Below are 18,441 nucleotides of genomic sequence, written 5' to 3' on the forward strand. Positions count from 1 at the left end.
TCTATTGCCATGGCTTCACTTTGCCCAGAGACTCTGAAGGATTAATGGTTAATTCTTACTCCCAGATGTGCATCCCTCTTAATGCCAAATTTATTCCTACATCTCTGTGCTGATATAATCACTGTATAGCAGCTGTAGGAAGACACTGCACTGGATTCTCTCTCTTTTCCCAAGCAAGTAGTAGTATGAATCTTAAGCAGTATCTGGGATTATTTATTGTAAACATTTCATAAACCCAGAGGGAAAAATAATTACAAAACTGTCTGAGATTTCTTCCCCCATTTTTTCTCCTGTTCTACATGGATAACTCTCCTTTAATTATTGAAACCATAACATGAGCAGCCCCATTAAATATGATAACAGTCCTCTATTCCTGATGATGCTAATAAATGGGAGAAGCAGGCTTGGTAAACAATCATTTGGCTCTGATGGAGAAACAAACACACCCACAAAAAAAGCAAACCTGTCCCGGAGATGCTGTCTTCTCTCAGCCTCCAGAGACAAAGCAACTGTATTCTACATGAGTGTTTTATTTCCTGCTCTTCATTTAATTGGAAGTTAATGTACAGCACTAATTAGATCATTAGAAATTAGGCTTTAAGGTAAAACAGGGGGAAAAATAATACCTTCCCAAATGAGTTTGATTGCCTTTTAGAGGGATTGCAGGGCAGTAGTTGTTGACTCCATTGCATCAATCACAGGTCCTTTTTAAAAAGAATCATTTAAACATATAGTAGTGTTAGCCCTTCAAGGTTGTCCAGATCAGAAACAGATTCTACAACAAGATTAGAACCATACTTTATTGAGATAAACAACAGTATCAACTATTTGTAAATCTGCTTGTGTTTTCCTTCCTTCCCTCTTATTTCTTGGGATTTAGGATGAATCTCTTTCAAATACTTTGCTTTTTCTAAGTGTTAAAGGCATGCTTCTGCACATTTTTGCAACAATTTCTTAATTGCTTCTCCAAGATCATCTCAATGTCTATCTTCAAGTGAAGGTAAAAATAAAAAGGTGAAATAAAAAAGGTGAAAATAAAATTCATAGAAATAAATAAATAAAATAAGACAGTTATACAAAAGAGAAAAAGGAAATGTACTGTTACATACATAGAAATAAATTTATGTACATTGTAAAATCTTATGGATATCCAATCTTTCTATCCCACCCAAAAACATTTTTATAGATGGAGGTAATCATTTAGAAATTGTTGAGCTGATATAAATAAAAAACAAAAAGTAAAGATCATATGTGAATAAAGTCACAAAATATTTTTTAAGACTCTTCCTATATATTTTTTTGGTCAAAGATATTATAACTCAAAATAGTTCTAATCTAAAGAAAGATGTTGTTTGCTTTCCTGTGTTCTGCTGTAATAAATCAGCTAATAACAAAATTCAATTAATATTTTGTATGTCCTGAGGAAATTATTTTGTGTTGAACCATTTTATATGTCCTGAGGAAAATGGTCAATAGTCACCCATGTTAATTATTAAAAAAACTTTCTGTAATTTTCCCAATTTTCTCAAAAACATTTAATCAAAATGAGTAATTAAATGCTATTGCCACTAGAGATGGTAATATGAATCGGTTTCATTATAATCCCCCAACATAATTTAGAAAGATTTCAATATTAATACAATTAAGTTTAGGATTTATATATTAATTTTACCATCAGTTTTTAAACACTTGCCAAAATAGTTTTAAAAGTAATTTTATATTATAAATATCCATGCTGAATCCAAAGTCCTCCCTTTGTACTTATAAAAACTTTATTCTAGATGGAACCTGGCAACATGATAAAGCATCAGGATCTATAGACCCCTCAAAGCTATTTTTTATTTATTTATTTAAAGTTAGATTAGAACCAGGAAGAACCAGTTTTAAAATCACCATAATCAAGGAAAAATGGATAGGAAAACCTATTGGAGAACTTTGAGTTAATGCTATTATTTACGTCAGCATAATTGTCTGTACCACTGCATTCTACCAGCTCTAGCTTGCAAATGCTCTTTAAGGAGTTCAATAATGAATCTCTATAGCATAGTTGATTGGTGATACTCCATCTCACCTCATATCATTCAACAGTTCTTCTCTTCTATCAGCACCAAATGGAACTGACCACAAAGAAAAGAAAAACCACAGCACTATACTACCCAGTTACAATCTCCAGAGCTAATCAAAAGCATACCATGATCAGTGGTACTGAAAGTTATTAAGAGGTTAAGAAAATAATTAAACAAAAATTATCCAGTACTGTAGGGTCCTGGAACATTCTCCTGAGAAAGGTACAAACCACCATGTCTTTAACAGAGATCAGGAAAACCTCCTCTCTCAAAGAGTAATTAACCACTGTCCTCACTTCCCAGGTTATTGGCTAGCCAGGAGGTGTTGGGTCTAATTCACAGGAATATATTTGTGAGAGAATCTTGTCTACTTCCTCAGGACCAATAAGATGATACTCCTTCCAGATTCAACTTAGAGGAAATCTATCCCATTTCAGTCCCCATGCATGACAAACATAAAGGTTTTAAGGGCTTTATTGAAAGTCCAAGCCCTAACGTGAATCCCCAAGACCCCCTTATACCCACTTACAAAGTCCTGGGAAGTCCAACAAAATTACCAAGTCCAAGGGCAAAGGCAAATGCAAGTCCACAGAGTCCACAGTCCAAGTCCAGTCTGAATCCAAGGCAAAGGTCCAAAATCCATGAGCAAGTCCAAACCCAGGGTCTATCATAACCCAATCTTGAATCAAAAAATCCAAGATCAGAAAAGTGAAACATGCACATAGCAGGAGAATGGGCAATTGTTTCCAACAACCCCCAACTCCACTCATCTGGTTAAATAGGTGCTCACTGGTGCTGTTGTGATTCAGGGTCAGCCTGTGGGTTCGGCAGTTGGGTCGGACGATTCAGAGGAGGAGGGGGGGTTTTGGAGAGCCTGCAGAGGACAGTTCTGAGGCTTCGCAGAGCTCTCAGCCAGGCCCCTCTCATCTGGTTACTACGCAGACCCAGCTGTGTGAGCCTGACAGCGTGGATGAATATGACCCACAGCTGGCCCTGTTCAAGGATGCCTGACGCAGGAGGCAGTCAATCAGGAGTAAACAGAGGAAGGCAATGGGGCACCTCAGAAGGAGGCAGTGAGAAGCCACGCCTTGAACTGCTTAAAAGGGGAATGTGTGGGAGGGCTGGTTTGCTGAAGGCAACCATTTGAATAGCTCCTGTTTTTGTGGTTCATGTTTTTGTTTTGCTCTGTTTGCTCTGTTTTGTGTCAATAAATTTGGCAGGCTTAGTTCCAGCCTCTTGCCTTTTGTAAAGGGGTTGTCCCTGCCTTTTCTGCAGGGCTGGTAGTATACTGGAACAGAACAGGTGCAACTCATCAGGAGCTGCTGCCTCATGAATATCCTTGCTGACATCTATTATACTTTAACCGTACATGTCCATGGATTAGGTGGAGGAAGCAATTTCTCTTCATTCCCACTGTCTACCCTGTGTTTCCAGTGGAGCCTCAGAGCTCTCTAGCTGCAGTGGTGCCTCTCTTTTTCCTTCTTCAGCCAGCAATTTGTCCAGTCATCCCTCCAGCAACCTCTCTGCTATGCCTGGCCTCTCCACTCCTGGCTCAGAGCCCTCACTGACTTACTGGCACTCCTCCATATTCCCCTCTGAATTTCCCAGAACCAGCTCTTCCTCAGAATCCAAGCTGCCTTCTGGAGAAGCCATAACAGAATCTGAACAACATCAGCCCATCTCACCCAGTCAGGTAGGGTAGGTATATTACAGATCCCATCAGTTAAACAATTCCAACTGATGAGCTCTAAGAAGAAAACTTTCTCTGCCATTTCTATGGTCTATGGAATATTTTTCCCCCAGAAGTGAGACAGGGGTTCACACTTCTGTCCTCCCAAAAAGGAGTTAAGTCATGGGTCTGCAGCTTTGCTAGCCCAGGGAAGCACACAGCCATGGGGCTGGTTAGGCACTTGAAAGTCCCTTTGCCTTTTAACTAATTTCAATCTCTTGCGTCATCTTAAATGGTTTTTTTTAAATAAATTCTATACTGCTTTACATTTTAACATTTAAAATATGTACTGTTTTACATTTTAACATTTTATTCTACAATGCCCGAAGTCCCTCTTTGAAGGAATTGGACAGTCCAGAAATGTGAAAACAAACAAGCAAACAAACAAAGTGAGCAGGACTGAACCTTAGTCATCTCCATAACACCTGCTCCAATTCAACTTAGAGGGAACCTGAGTGACTTCATCTGACATATGCCCAGCATATTGCTCCCTGCAGGTAGACCTCAGAGTCTGCTATAAACAAAGCAGCTAGACAGCTATCTGTGGATACAATAACAACAGAGAAATACTGACATTTTGCCATTCTTACCACCATGATACAGACTTCAAGTCATCAACCTCATAAAGTGCTCTAAGCTTCTTCTTTTTTTAATCTCCAAACCAAATCAAGGTGGGTTCTGGGATCTATGTGTGGAAGGAGGCTGTATGAGCATGATCCAATCCAACTCCAAACCTCCCCCTCTCTCATTCTGGGCAGCTACAAGGTCTGAGTTAGATCGTATCACAGATCTTCTGGGACAATCCACCTCTGGAACTGAAACAGATTCATTATATGCCTAGGGCAGACTGAATAGGTCCAGGCTCCTTGCTTTAGGGGGCCAGACCACAAAACTTCAGAACTACCAGAGAGTCAGCTGACTATACAAGTGGAGCAATGAATATCTCCTTCAATTCTAGTTCATTGTCACTGCTTCAATACAAAGACCATAGGCATGTAATGTCTGTTATGGGCTGTGCCCTAGATGACTTAGGAACTTTTATCTGTTTGTTTAATGATATCACCTATAGTTTACAAAATAGGGTGGTTGTGCTGTGTGGTTATTTTAAAAAGCAGTAGCTAATGTCAAATATATTTAAGGATATTTTTATTTTATTTTATTTTATTTATTATTATTATTATTATTATTATTATTATTATTATTATTATTATTATTATTATTATTATTATTATTATTATTATTATTATTATTATTATTATTATTAACATCCTCTATAACCTAACATTAACAAGAACATTCTCTGTAGCACAACATTCCTGTGAGGCAAGAATGCTGGAAAGAAAGCTAACTGTGTCTTATAGGTAAGGGCTTCTTCTCTTAAACATGCATTGTGTTATAAGCCATAAAAGTGTATGTTAATAGTAAAGACAAGTAGCTATGGAATTGAAGTCACTATCCTTCCGAAATCTTAGTTGTTGTTTTCTGTTGGTTTTCTCTGCTATTTTGCCATCTTTGTTTTACTGTTGACTTCCTACTTGAAAGTTTCAGAAATAAAAGGCTACAAGTCTAAATTAGAACCGAGCTGCATTCTATCAGATGCTCTGAGTAAATCTCCTGATGATCATCTTCTGCCAAGGTCTGAGCTGTGAAGGTTCAAGTGCCAAGCTGGGTAATCAATCTGAAGGGCTTTTAGCAAAATGTCTTGCTTGTCATTTGACAACATGTCTCTATTAAAGAGACTTTGTCTTCCTGTAATCAATAAATCAATTGCTTTTTTGAAGTTTACTTGGAATCTCTATATGTTATGTGCTTTTTTCTAGTAAGTGTGCAATTATAAAATAAATCAAATATTTCCTTTTCTCCCCATATATTTTATTGATTTTAAAAAAAACATAAATCAATTAATAGTTGGTAAACAGTGTGTTTGCTGGGTTTACATTTGTAAAGAAAAATCATTAACAATGGGTTTCTATAATCCATAATCCACATAGTACATTTAGTTGATTTCCCCTTTTCCCCAAAATGCCTTCTTTGCAAACCTTGAAATAATACAGTTCTTATTATTTTGATAAATAACAGTTACATATATGATTTTTTTTGCAATATTGCTAGAAATAACGATCACATCAATATAATATTTCTTTTCTATCTAATCATTCTGGTTGCCTCATCTTATATCCTGTTACAGTCCTTATTTAGATTTGTTTCTCCCATAAAGTTCAAGGTATTCTTGCTGGTTTAGATTTTCTCAACAGTTAATTACATTTAAAGATCTAAATCCATTTTTCCCATATAAACCATTTCAACACTTTTACATTTCTTAAAGAATAGGTAAAAAGAGTATAGAAAAGGAAAAGAGAGCAAGAGTAAAGAAACATAAAAAGTAAAATACTACCTAAAATATATATTCCTCCTAAGCTAATATATATTCATTCCCAAAATATCTTATTCTTTTTAACCATGATTAAAATATATATTTAATCTTTAAATATTCCATTTATGCCTAGTCATCTAATCCTTTAACTCTTACTCAAAACATTTTTTTTTCTTTTTTATACATTATAATTTCCCTAAATTCAGACACATTTAATTATCTAAAATATTTCCTTCATCTAGGCCAGGGGTAGGCAACCTTGGCTCTTTTATGACTCATGGACTTCAACTCCCAGAATTCCTGACTCAGAGTCAGCTATGCTGAGTCAGCTATGCTGACTCAGGAATTCTGGGAGTTGAAGTCCATGAGTCATAAAAGAGCCGAGGTTGCCTACCCCTGATCTAGGCCATTTCAGCAGTATTATATTACTTATATCAAGAAATAAAATAAAAAGGGGGGGAAAGCATGCAGTATTATATAAGGAATTCATCTCTCTTACAATGACATATGTATTCAGAATATTTTCTATTTCTTTAACCATATTCAAACAAATGTTTCTTTTTAAAATATTTTCTCTGGAAAATCCCATCATCTATTTTCTTAATTTTCACTTTGATCTTTTTCCTTTGACCAATATCTTTCTTGAATAATGTGCTTTGCAGAATGAAAAGTTTTTCCATATATTCATGACTGTTGCTGTAGGTATAAGAAGTAAATTGAATAAAGTGTCTTTATGTGAGGCTTTTGCCTTTCCATGTTTCTTTCTCCTTCTTTGCTTCTCTTATCACTTCCTTTCTCTCTAATGTTTTCAACATCTCTACATTCCATTTTATCCAATCTGGTTTTTTGTCCTCAGATTTATTTTGTAGTCTTAAGGGATGAGTTTTTTTCCATTTCTTGTAATTTTCCCCCACTAGGATTAAATCATGTTTTCTTGCTTTTTTAAGTTCTGTCTTTGAGTCTCTATTTTCAATTTTATGTCCACTTATTTGTTTTGTCTGCTCCTTCTCTGTTGTTGTTTCCTGGAAGCTTTTTTGTTGTAAAGTTAACTTAGAGATAGATTGATTTGTATTTTCAAAGTTATTTTAGATTTCTTTGTGATTTGAACTCAGTGTTATTTGAATTAATTGCAGTATACTATATATATACTATTATATACATACATACCCGTATATACTTGAGTATAAGCCGAATTTTTCAGCCCACTTTTTGGGCTGAAAAATTCCACTTCGGCTTATACTCCAGTCAACAAAAAAACTTACCGAGGACTTGTGCGCGGCCGAGGCTTTGGTGCTTCCGGGATCGCGCGCACCTCTCCCAAGCCACCACCGTCCGGAGACCTGCCGAAGTTTGGGGAGGTTTGGGGAGGTGCGCGCGCACCTCCCCAAACCTCCCCAAACGTCGGCAGGTCTCCGGACTTCCACGCCCTGCCTGCCTGCTTCTTTCCGCAGCGGAAAGAAGCAGGCAGGCAGGGCGCGGAGGTCCAGAGACCTGCCGACATTTGGGGAGGTTTGGGCACATACATACACACACACACACACATATATATCTATATCTATATCTATATCTATATCTATATCTATATCTATATCTATATCTATATCATCTATATCTATATCTATATCTATCTATCTATCTATCTATCTATCTATCTATCTATCTATCTATCTATCTATCTATCTATCTATCTATCTATCTATCTATCTATATATATATATATATATATATATATATATATATATATATATATATATATATATATATATATATCTTCCTGAGAGGTATTTATGTTTTCTTCGTGTATTCTGTCTACATGTCTCTGATCCATGATGGCCAAATTTGGAGTTTTCCTTCTTATCTACAAATACCTTTAGAATCCTGGTTAAATAGATATTTGTAATCCAAAGAGTTCCAAAAATATTTTTCCCCCCTAAAGTTTATAATTCTCTCTTTGTCTGCAGCCCAGATTGTTGTCTTTTTTTTGTCACAGCTTTGAAGGTCACAAACAAACATTAGCTTTTCCCAGGTTTTGGCAAGTTCTCTATGGAAATTATAGTTGTCATGGCAAGTTCTCTATGGAAATTATAGTTGTCATGGCAAGTTCTCTATGGAAATCATAGCTGTCATAATCTTCATCCACCACTAGATGTCAGCATCAATTTAGTTTTCAGTATGAGCAATGGACTTTAAAATGAGAGTCTTAACCAATCAACAAACTTAAACTTGTCCAAAGTTAAATTTTAGCTTTCAAGTTTGTAAGAGCCTTGGTGGAGCAGTGGACTAATGCCTCCTTAAGTAACACCAGCTGCCTGCAATTAGTGCAGGTTCGCATCCCACCAGGCTGAAGGTTGACTCAGCCTTCCATCCTTCCGAGGTAGGTAAAATGAGGACCCAGATTGTTGGGGGCAATAAGCTGACTTTGTAATAATGCCGCTTGGGGGCCCCTGAAAGCCCTAATAAGCAGGCATATACATAGAATGAAGGCTATTGCTAAGCACATTGGTTTGTGCTTAAATTGTAAGCTGCCCTGAGTCTTCGGAGAAGGGCGGGATATAAATGGGATTAAAATAAATAAATAAATAAATAAAATAAATTTATATCACTACCATATATTTTGATCCTCCATAGAAATTTTAATTTGCCACTTCCTTTGGTAAAAGGATGGGGTGGAAGTCCCCCTCCTCCACTTTCAGAGGTATTTTGCTTCTTGGGGGTTCTTTTTCAGGAAATTAAGTGTAGAATAGAAAAGGGAAAATCGGGTACCTCACCCAACTTCAAGTACTCTGTTTACTGTATTGCTGGTTAGTTCTTTTGGACTCCGGTTGCAAGTAGCTTGGGCTGATTGATGAAATACAGCCTTTCTCTGTTGGGTTAGAAGGCTTTCCCCAAGATTAATGGAACGACTGCCATCATTTCAGAGTTGCCGGGGCACCCTTCTTTCTTTGCTTCCTCTTGGGGGTGGCTTGGACCCATTAGTGTCCCCAGGTAGGATGAAAGTTGTCAGCGGGGATGCAGCGGTCTCCAAGCCCACGGCCAGTCACTACCGTACAGGACCGGAACTCTTCAAAATCAGATATTTCTTCTAGCATGCTTACTGGAGTAGATTATGAGTGTACTGGGAAAGTGAAATACATGGTCTAAGTTTGCATTTTGCTAGGCAAAAATGGCTAAATATATTTCTGATATATAATTAGCAAACCATGGTTTTGAGCTGCAAGAATCTGTCCAAGTTCACAATTCTTAAAAATATGCTTTCAGCTACCTAAATCTTTAGAAAGTCCCATTGTCTAACAGTTTTCTTGTTTTTAATAGCATTAGGAATAGAAATCCTTCTAAAAATCCTGTCTATTCTTGTATTAATATTGTAGTAGGTCAGGCTTTTGATTTTTTTAATCAATTTCCCACAAACACTTCATCATTCTGTAAATCATTCTAATTTAATGACATCTAAATTTTCCTGATCCATTTTCTAATTAATGTAGATTACAATAATATAAATTCTTTTTAAAATAATAACTACTTTTGCATGAAGTTGTTGGAAGTATACATTTTTACTTCTTAATGCAGACTTTTGTTTATAGAGGTATTAACCCTAGCAGTCGATGATTCTATTTATGTTATTGCTGTTAAATCAGTTGGAAGCAGAAGGTTCAAATGTGCTACCACTGAAATTCATCGTGGAATTTCTTTATATCTCTAAATAGAATGTTCTATCATGATATTTGTAATGTGGTATAGCCAAATTCATAAATTTCTTATGACATTCCAACATTTTCCTGTACCTTTTCTTTTTAATTTTACTATCTGCTTGGTCAAGCTGGCCCCAAACATTCCAGTTTTTACTATTACTTGTTTTCTATACGAGCAACCTGATTTGATGTAAAGGTTAAACATGCTCATTAAGTCAAAGTGAATAAAGCAGAAGTATCCAAAGGAAAACAAACCACTGCTCTTTGAGATTTTGCCCTACAGTGATGTTATATTAGTAGCTTGCTACTAAAGAGAAAGGGAGGAGAGAGAAACAGAGTCATTGATTAATTTAAATGAATTCTGCTTAAAAAGAAAAACCCAGCCCAGAAAAGATCACAAAAGCCAGTGTATAACTGTGAAAATATGAAAAGATGAAAGTGATTGAGAGAACTAATGTGTATAAAGCAGTATCTTCAAGGATGATAGGAAATCTCTATTTCGTTTTAGAAAATAGCATAAAAGCTCTGTGCTATAACTTCTGGTGGTCTCTGTGCACTCTGGATTTAATTAATGACTGCAGTGTGACTTAATCATCCTGTTTGCTTGGATACCCTACTTCACAAATATATATTGTCTAATATTGCCAAGAGCATAAGAGAAATCTCCAGCCAATCAGTACTCTGTTTGAAATGGAATAGCCTGATTTAATTTAAAGCAGTTTCCTGTACTCACCTCTGTACTGATTAAACATATTCCCTTTAATTTAAAACAAAACAAAACAAAACATTTTTCTTCTCATTATAATGAGCCACTGTGAGCTGTGGCCTCAAGACCTAGAACCTTTTGACTCCGCCCCAGGATTGTTTACTCAATTCACCGATTGAAATTCACAAGTATTAAAATGGTCCCCAAAGAAGCTAGTAATGTCTTTCCAAAAACAAAACAAAGCAATACAAAATAAACATACAAAAATCAATGCTGATGTTTTCCTAAAGTGATGATAGCTATGATTCAATATGCAGTTAGAACAATGATGATAATCTTAGAAGGTGCCATTTCCTCTCAAATTAAACTCAATCAGGCAGAAGAATGGAGAATGCTTAATAATGGCAGATCATCACATGGGTGACTGATGCAAACTCAGAGCAAGGCAGCACCAAATCTCCCATGAATACACATGGAGGAACAGCTGCCAAATAGGAATCAGTCTCCTAGATGTACGTATTCATTTGGGACATGAGAATAGTGTAGCTTATGACTAAGATTGCATAACTCTAACATTCATAGGCTACATCTTCTCTTCACCTAATAATGACATTTAAACCCTGTCTCCTAAATTGCTTTGTTCTTCTCCTTTCTTCAGATTTAAATCTTACACTTATAACCAGCTGATATGCTTGAAGAGTTTCTCCTACTATGACAGTTCCAGCTATTTTGACATATGATGGCTGACATTCCTATCCTTTACTTTTCACTTAAAAGTTCCCATCATAAGAAATAACATCTGAACATGGCAGGAAGGGAACAGTAGAGATGAAATGGGTGCAGAATGTGCTACTTGGTCCTATTATTTACCTTCTTTCCACATATTTCTTTCTGTGAGAAGTCTTGCTATACCTTTCCATGCCTTTTCTATCCTTTTCATCATCTAGGTATATTCCTCTAAATCTACACAGAGCTAACATACAATAACATAAATCACTGGCTAATTTTCAATGCAGCTGACCTAAAGACTGTAATAAGTTGCTGTGAACTGAAAATGAAATGAAATGAAATGAGAGTGGCTGTCATTTAAAATGGGTGGCTGCAGTTCATAATTTTATTATTGTATGGAAAAGATTCCTTGGAAACTGCATTTAAGGCTGAACGTCCATCCTGCCCTGTTACTTTCCACTTTTCTTCAGTCATGCAGAGTCACATTTATGAGCTTGGAAACAAAAATATACTCACAAAAACCTTAAAATTTTCTAGAATAGAATTATCTACATTTTCTTCTATCTTTAAAATGATATTGCTGGGGAAAAAAGAGGAATCAAAACAAGCAAAGGCTTGTTACATTGTGCATCCCCACTGCCCTTCCATCTGATATACACAGAGACATAAAGGCTAGTACATGGATGCTCATTACATTCCACTAATATGGTGGGGCATGGAACATGGCTAACTATGCCAGCAGGCATATTGACACTACTTAGAGCAGGGGTCTTCAAACTTGGCCCTTTTGTGACTTGTGGACTTCAACTCCCAGAATTCCTCAGCCAGCCATGCTGGCTGAGGAATTCTGGGAGTTGAAGTCCACAAGTCACAAAAGGGCCAAGTTTGAAGACCCCTGACTTAGAAGGTTATCAGAGATTAACCATGCTGGTCATGTTTCAGATTTTTTGATGCAGTGGGAAACAAGGTCATTCACTGGCCATTCAATTGATAGTAGGTTTGTACATACTGTATGGTATACTTGCCAGAAAAACAGAAAGTTGCTGAAAACAACTTTGCTTGCTTCGAGACCCTGGTCAATAAAATCCCTGGACTGATGAAGGAGATATTTCCCCACCTTGTGTTGTCCTTAAATGACTGTTAATTAGGTCAGGAAAATAGTAGTACTTCAAAATAGTGTACGGTGAAAGCAGACTGATCTGATGCACTTGTTTTTTTTTCCTGTGCTGCCAGGTTAACATGGGGGAGTAACAACAAAGAGGGATACCAGCCAAGGCAATAGCAATTTGTTTGTTTGTTTGTTTTTTTAAGCAATTATGAGCAGGAAGGAAAATTGGGCAGCATTCAAAACAGGAAAGTTACTTATTGCCCAATATCATTTTTGCCCAGGATCCCTCAAACCCAGCAGCATCATTTGTTAAAATAACAATTGCTATCATGCTGTGTTGCAGAAGTGAGCTCATAATTTTTGGTAGTGTAAATGATTGATTGGAAGTAGTGTTTAAAGCCAAAGAGGGAAGGTTTTACAGACTTGAATGATTATAGTCCTGTCCAAGCAATCAGTATCTGAGGTAATCACTATGTGAATGAAGCTTATGAAGTTTATAAAGTATATGAATCTGATCTGCCTATTAAAGGGTACAGTGGCCAGATCCCATTCCAAATATATCAAATGCTGTCACTGCAAATTATATCATTGTTCCTACTCTAGAGAAAAATAAACATACAAGCTCTATCTTGTTCCACTCAGTAGAAATATTGGGTGGCACTTATATTCTGGAGAGTCCAATTTCAACCCATCGGGTTTAGCTTGTTACATTTTAATGGGACAATACACATTCAAACTGTTGACAGAAATGCCAGAAAAAGTAATTTATTTATCTTTCTATAATCTGCTATTCTTGAGATATGTAAATAGTAATCTTGTGAAGATTAATCTCAGCTCAGTTAGGAAGCTTTCTGTGATTTCATTGTTTTCTTGTTTTCTTATTTATCCCTCATGTTTGCAAAGTATGCTTGTTTTTGGAGCATGTTCACCTAGGCCTTACAGCAAAATTATCAGTGCATGATATGACAAAGGGTTTTGTTTATCAGCCAGTGCCAAGCCTGACACTGATTAGGATTGAGAGGGTTGAAACTGACCCAAAATGACCCGACAACATTTGTGCTTAAGAGAGAACTAGAACCTGATCTTCCCACTTCTAATCTTAACCACTATACCATGCTATTTCTTTGGAAGTTTCCTGTGTGACCTTTCTGTGTGCCACCTATTTATCTCATGCTAATCCTAGGGTTGGTATAAGGATGATGCTTGAACAAGAAGTAAGCAACTTTTTACTAATGGACATCAACATGTTCATTGATGCATCCTTTGGTACATATGAGTCTTCTTGCCCAAGCTAGTTTTTAAGCATAAACATTCTATTATTAATTAAAAATAAACACAAAGTGGGAAGAACGTAATCTGAAAATCAAAATATCACTCTTCAGAATCCATTTAACCTGGAATGCTTTATTGAGAAGACAATAAACAAACAAATAAATGTGAAACAGCTTCTTTTCTTGTTTGACAGCTTGCATGGGTTTTGGTTTTAGTCAAAATAAGTCAATCTGAAACTTCCCATCCTCTTATATAATCAACCGACAAGACTAAAGTTTTGCATCCAATGAAGTATGATGGAGGAGGTGAAGGTGAAGAAATAAGGTTATAATTGAAATCAAGCATGGAACTGACAGACTGTAGATGGATTTTGCCTCCTTTTCCTGGAATCTTGTAACTCTTTCAGAATCTTGAAGCTCGATCTATATTGACTTTATTTGGATCAGTTGGTTGAACAAATTCTCTGTGAAACCAGATTAGCTCTCCCCAATACTGCTTTTGATATGAAAAGACGCAGCTGCAATGGCCACTGGATTTTGGGAATATAGCATTGAAGTCAAACATATGTGCTACAAAAAATGACATTTGTACAGGTGAAAAAAATGACGAGAAATTACAGCTATGCAGTGGTAAAAAAGGCAAATGAGACACTGACTAAAACACTTGTTTCTAAGCTCTGTTAGAGATTGGGAACCCAAGGGAATGTGAATTATTGAAAAGACAGAAGAAAAATTCTTGGCCATGTCAGCCTAAATATTTACAGAGAGTTACCAGATATGCTCAGGAGCATAGTTCAGACTGTAAACTATCTTCTAATATATATTCACTAAGGAGTCTTTAAACAATGAGCAAAAATGTATTCTGGTGAATTGTCAGTTACTTTACAAACAATAATCACTTCTAATTAACACAGTTTACATTGACCCACATAAATTACACAAAATCAAAATATTCAAGTAATTTCTAAGGGGACTAACAAAAAATAAATGTTTAATGTACACCATTTGCTAATGGGGAACATTAGCTATTTGATTTGAAATGCAAAGAGAGACAGAAGAGAGAGAGAGCACAAAATCCAAAGTCAGCAAGAGAAAAATGGGATGATTCACTTGTGTTCAAACAGGATTGGTTAGGCTTTGATTTGGATACTGAAATTATCACCAAAAACAGAGGAGAATATTCAAAAGATTACTTTCCACAAATGTCCCAGTGAATTAGTCTAATGAGTTGTAGAAAAAGAGAAATTGCTTGAAAATAATAAAAAGAGCTCAAAGACAATGATCCCAGTATGGAATAATTTGGCAATATTTTTCCTTCTCAAATGAAGGTGAATATACGTGTCCCAGGATAACGTTGCAGGACCCAATCTATGTCATTCACCGGGACCAGAGGTTTTGTATTCTGAACTTTCAGACTCATGCCGGAGCTGATCTTCAGGGAAGTAGAGAGAAGTTCCCTGAAGATGGGCTCGGAATACAAAACTTCTGGTCCCGGTGACCAACCCAGTTTGGATCCTGCACTTTTATTTCTGTCTCTTGGCTAGAACCTCATTATACAATTGGTCTTTACACAATGATCCTTAGAAATTTGCCTTAAATTCTAATCTATACTATAGCCCTTTTTACTTCTTCAAGTGAGAGACAGAGCAACTGCTTTTTATGGGCAGGGGTGTGGAAGTTATGGCTACATCACAAAATAAAGAAGGAATCTACAGGAATCTTTTTATGCCCTCAAGACAAATTGTGAAAGTACTGATCTGAAGATTGTATATTTATAGTCTTCGTGAGATATTCTGGAAAGATTAGGGTGACAGGACCTTCAGTCCTTAAAATTTTCACTGCTGCTCATGTAGGCATGTGAGTTTGCACAAATATAACAAGTGAGTGAATGTCCAGTCCAGTTGCTGATCTTGAAAGTCTTTAGTTGTAAAGCTAACAGCAGAAGAAACAAAGCTGCAGAACATACTTATTGCCTTTGGACCACCAAAATGAAGAAGCATTCTAGCAAAATAATGATATAAAACTGATAAAGGCAAAATAGAATTATTATGGAGGTTACACAGTCGACCGTTGGTTATATTGGATTTGGTATTTATCTACTCTATAGAGTCCTTCCCATGGACCTGGGACAGGCAGATGTTGTTGTTTGACACTGTTAAAGGTATTTTGCAAGATGTAAGTTGTTCCAAATAAAGCTGTCTTTTGCAATTTACTGATAAAGGTTTTGTCAATGCCCATGGTGTTCAAGCAGTGCTCCAGATTGTTTGGGATTGCACCCAAGTCATCCATTACTATTGGTACTATCTTTGTGTTCTACTTCTATTTGCAGGTGTTTGTTTTTTTGTGATTTTTCTCCAGTCTACTATTCAGACTTTTTTTGCTGTAATGCTAATGAACTCAGTGATAACAAAGGGCACCTGGTCTCTGACCCTATAAACTGATTAGTGAATCATGGCATAATGGCAAGTCATAAATCTGGCTAATAAAAACATATACTATAGCAAAATTAGAAATTTATTCATGATTCATAAAGATGAAGGATTAATTCTGTTTACAATCTTCCAAAGTATCAGAATGTAGACGATGAAATTTGCATTTAAAAATACATTTAAAATAAGCACATTCCTCCCATTTTCTTATTAGAAAAAAATGAAAATATTAGAAATAGAACAAAGTAGTCCTTGACTTACAACTGCAATTGAGTTTAAAATTTCTGTTGCTAAGCAAGAGAATTGTTAAGTGAGTTTTGCCCCATTTTGCCCCATTCGTGCCACAGTTGTTAAGTGAATCCCTGCATTTGTTAAGTTAGTAACACAGTTACTAAGTGAATCTAGCTTCCCCATTGACTTTGCTCATCAGAGGATCACAATAGGTAATCACATGACCCCAGGACACTGCAACCATCATAAATGCCAGTTGCTAAGCATCTGAAGTCTGATCACATGACCATGGGTCATGTGTAAAAAAATGGTCATAAGTCACTTTTTCAGTGCCATTGCAACTTTGAATGGTCACTAAAGAAATATTTGTAAGTCAAGGACTACCTGTATTAGAAGAAGTATATGCAGAAACACATGCCATTTCTAAAACAATGTTTTTGAAAACATATAACTGACAAACTAAGGAAAATCAATATTTATTCATCCTGTGAATGTATGTTTTAATTCTGTAGTTGTTAGTATTTTGAAGTACAATAGTCACTGTGATTAAGCAACACATGGTTATATATTTGAACCATAGGGAGAAGGGCCAGTAAGAGAATACATTTATTATACCCATACATGTAGTAACCCTGTTCTTTTAACTATGCAAGACGAAGGAGAGTTTTTCTTTTAGTTTTTCTTTTTCACTTCTCTGCTGCTCAGACAATTCAAGGCTCATAGCAGCTAAATATGTGCATTTGTACAATAATGGACATAAATTGTATTAGATTGACAAGATGCTGGCAAATTTATTAGTGGCAAAAGTACAGAGAGCCTGCCAAAGACTCAGAATCTATTATAAAAAAATAAAGTAAAAGAAAAAGGGGGGGGGCAAAGAAATAGGGACATTGATTCCTCAGATTGCCTAGTTGTTTTGACAGTAACCACTAGAAATGAAAGGAAAAGGAAATTCACATAGAGCTTATGGAATGTGTATCTCCATATTATTCTTCTTTGGCCAGATGAAAAGGCACCATGTGATTAAAATAGAAGATGATTTAGATGTGGAAGCCAGATAAGATGCTTCTAAGTATGATGTAGTATATCTTAGTTTCTCCTGGGTTGGAAAAGAGATAAAACGACCCTGGTCAATACTGACCTCTGCTGCAGGAGGAATTTTGTAATCTCAGAAGACAAAATAAGGAGCAACTATAAATCTATAAATCTAATAATGGAGCAATACAAACACACAAACATCCAATATCATGGATTCTGGCACTGCTCATATTGTGCTTATAGCTTAAGATAGAATGATCTCAAATTGTGTTTGGCAGCTGAGGTAGAGATACTTGTGATTGTGGCAATTAAAGGCAGATTTTAAAGTGCTAATAATATTTAGTTCCCTTATGATAGGAAAAGGCAAGTATGGGTTTGAAATGCTTGAATGAAAAATCTCTGACAGAGTGCTGGATTGGGATGTGCAATGGCAGAAAGCAAGAAGGAATGGCTAGCAGTCAATTCAAATGAGCATTTTTAGCGATTCAAATACTTTGATTCAAAAGTGGAATACACAGTGCTTTTCCTCTCAGATTTTAAAATATCATATTTACTGCGGGATTAGAGCCATTGCATTATTTTGTAATTATGTGGAGGAATATAGGAAGAATGCTGCAATCTACATCTTTTTATTTTAATTCTTAATATTTTAATTTAATCCAACTAACTTCAGCAAAACTCCTCTAGAATTAAAACAATGAATTGAAGTGTGAGAACTGGGTTGATTCTGTTCAAATACTGGATGAACAATTCAGTTTCATCTTGGACTTCCTGCCCTCTCTCTTTTTTATTAAAATATTTTATACTATTTTAATTTATTGGTTTTGTTATTTTCTGTATGTAGTTACACAGGAAATTATGTACAAAGATATTAAATCTATAAAAAAGATTAAAGTGAAAACTACTTGTTAGGAATGTGTAGTTCAGTTCCAATATGATTTAAACTGCCAGGTTCAAATTCAATCCAATTTAACAATTCAAATCAATTTAAGAGATCAACTTATTCAATTTGATGTTTCAAATTGGATCATTAAGTTGTATTGATTCACTTTTCTGAATCAGTGTGAAAAA

Source organism: Vipera berus (genome assembly GCF_964194415.1).
Source record: "Vipera berus genome assembly, chromosome: 4".
Taxonomy (NCBI): Eukaryota; Metazoa; Chordata; class Lepidosauria; order Squamata; family Viperidae; genus Vipera; species Vipera berus.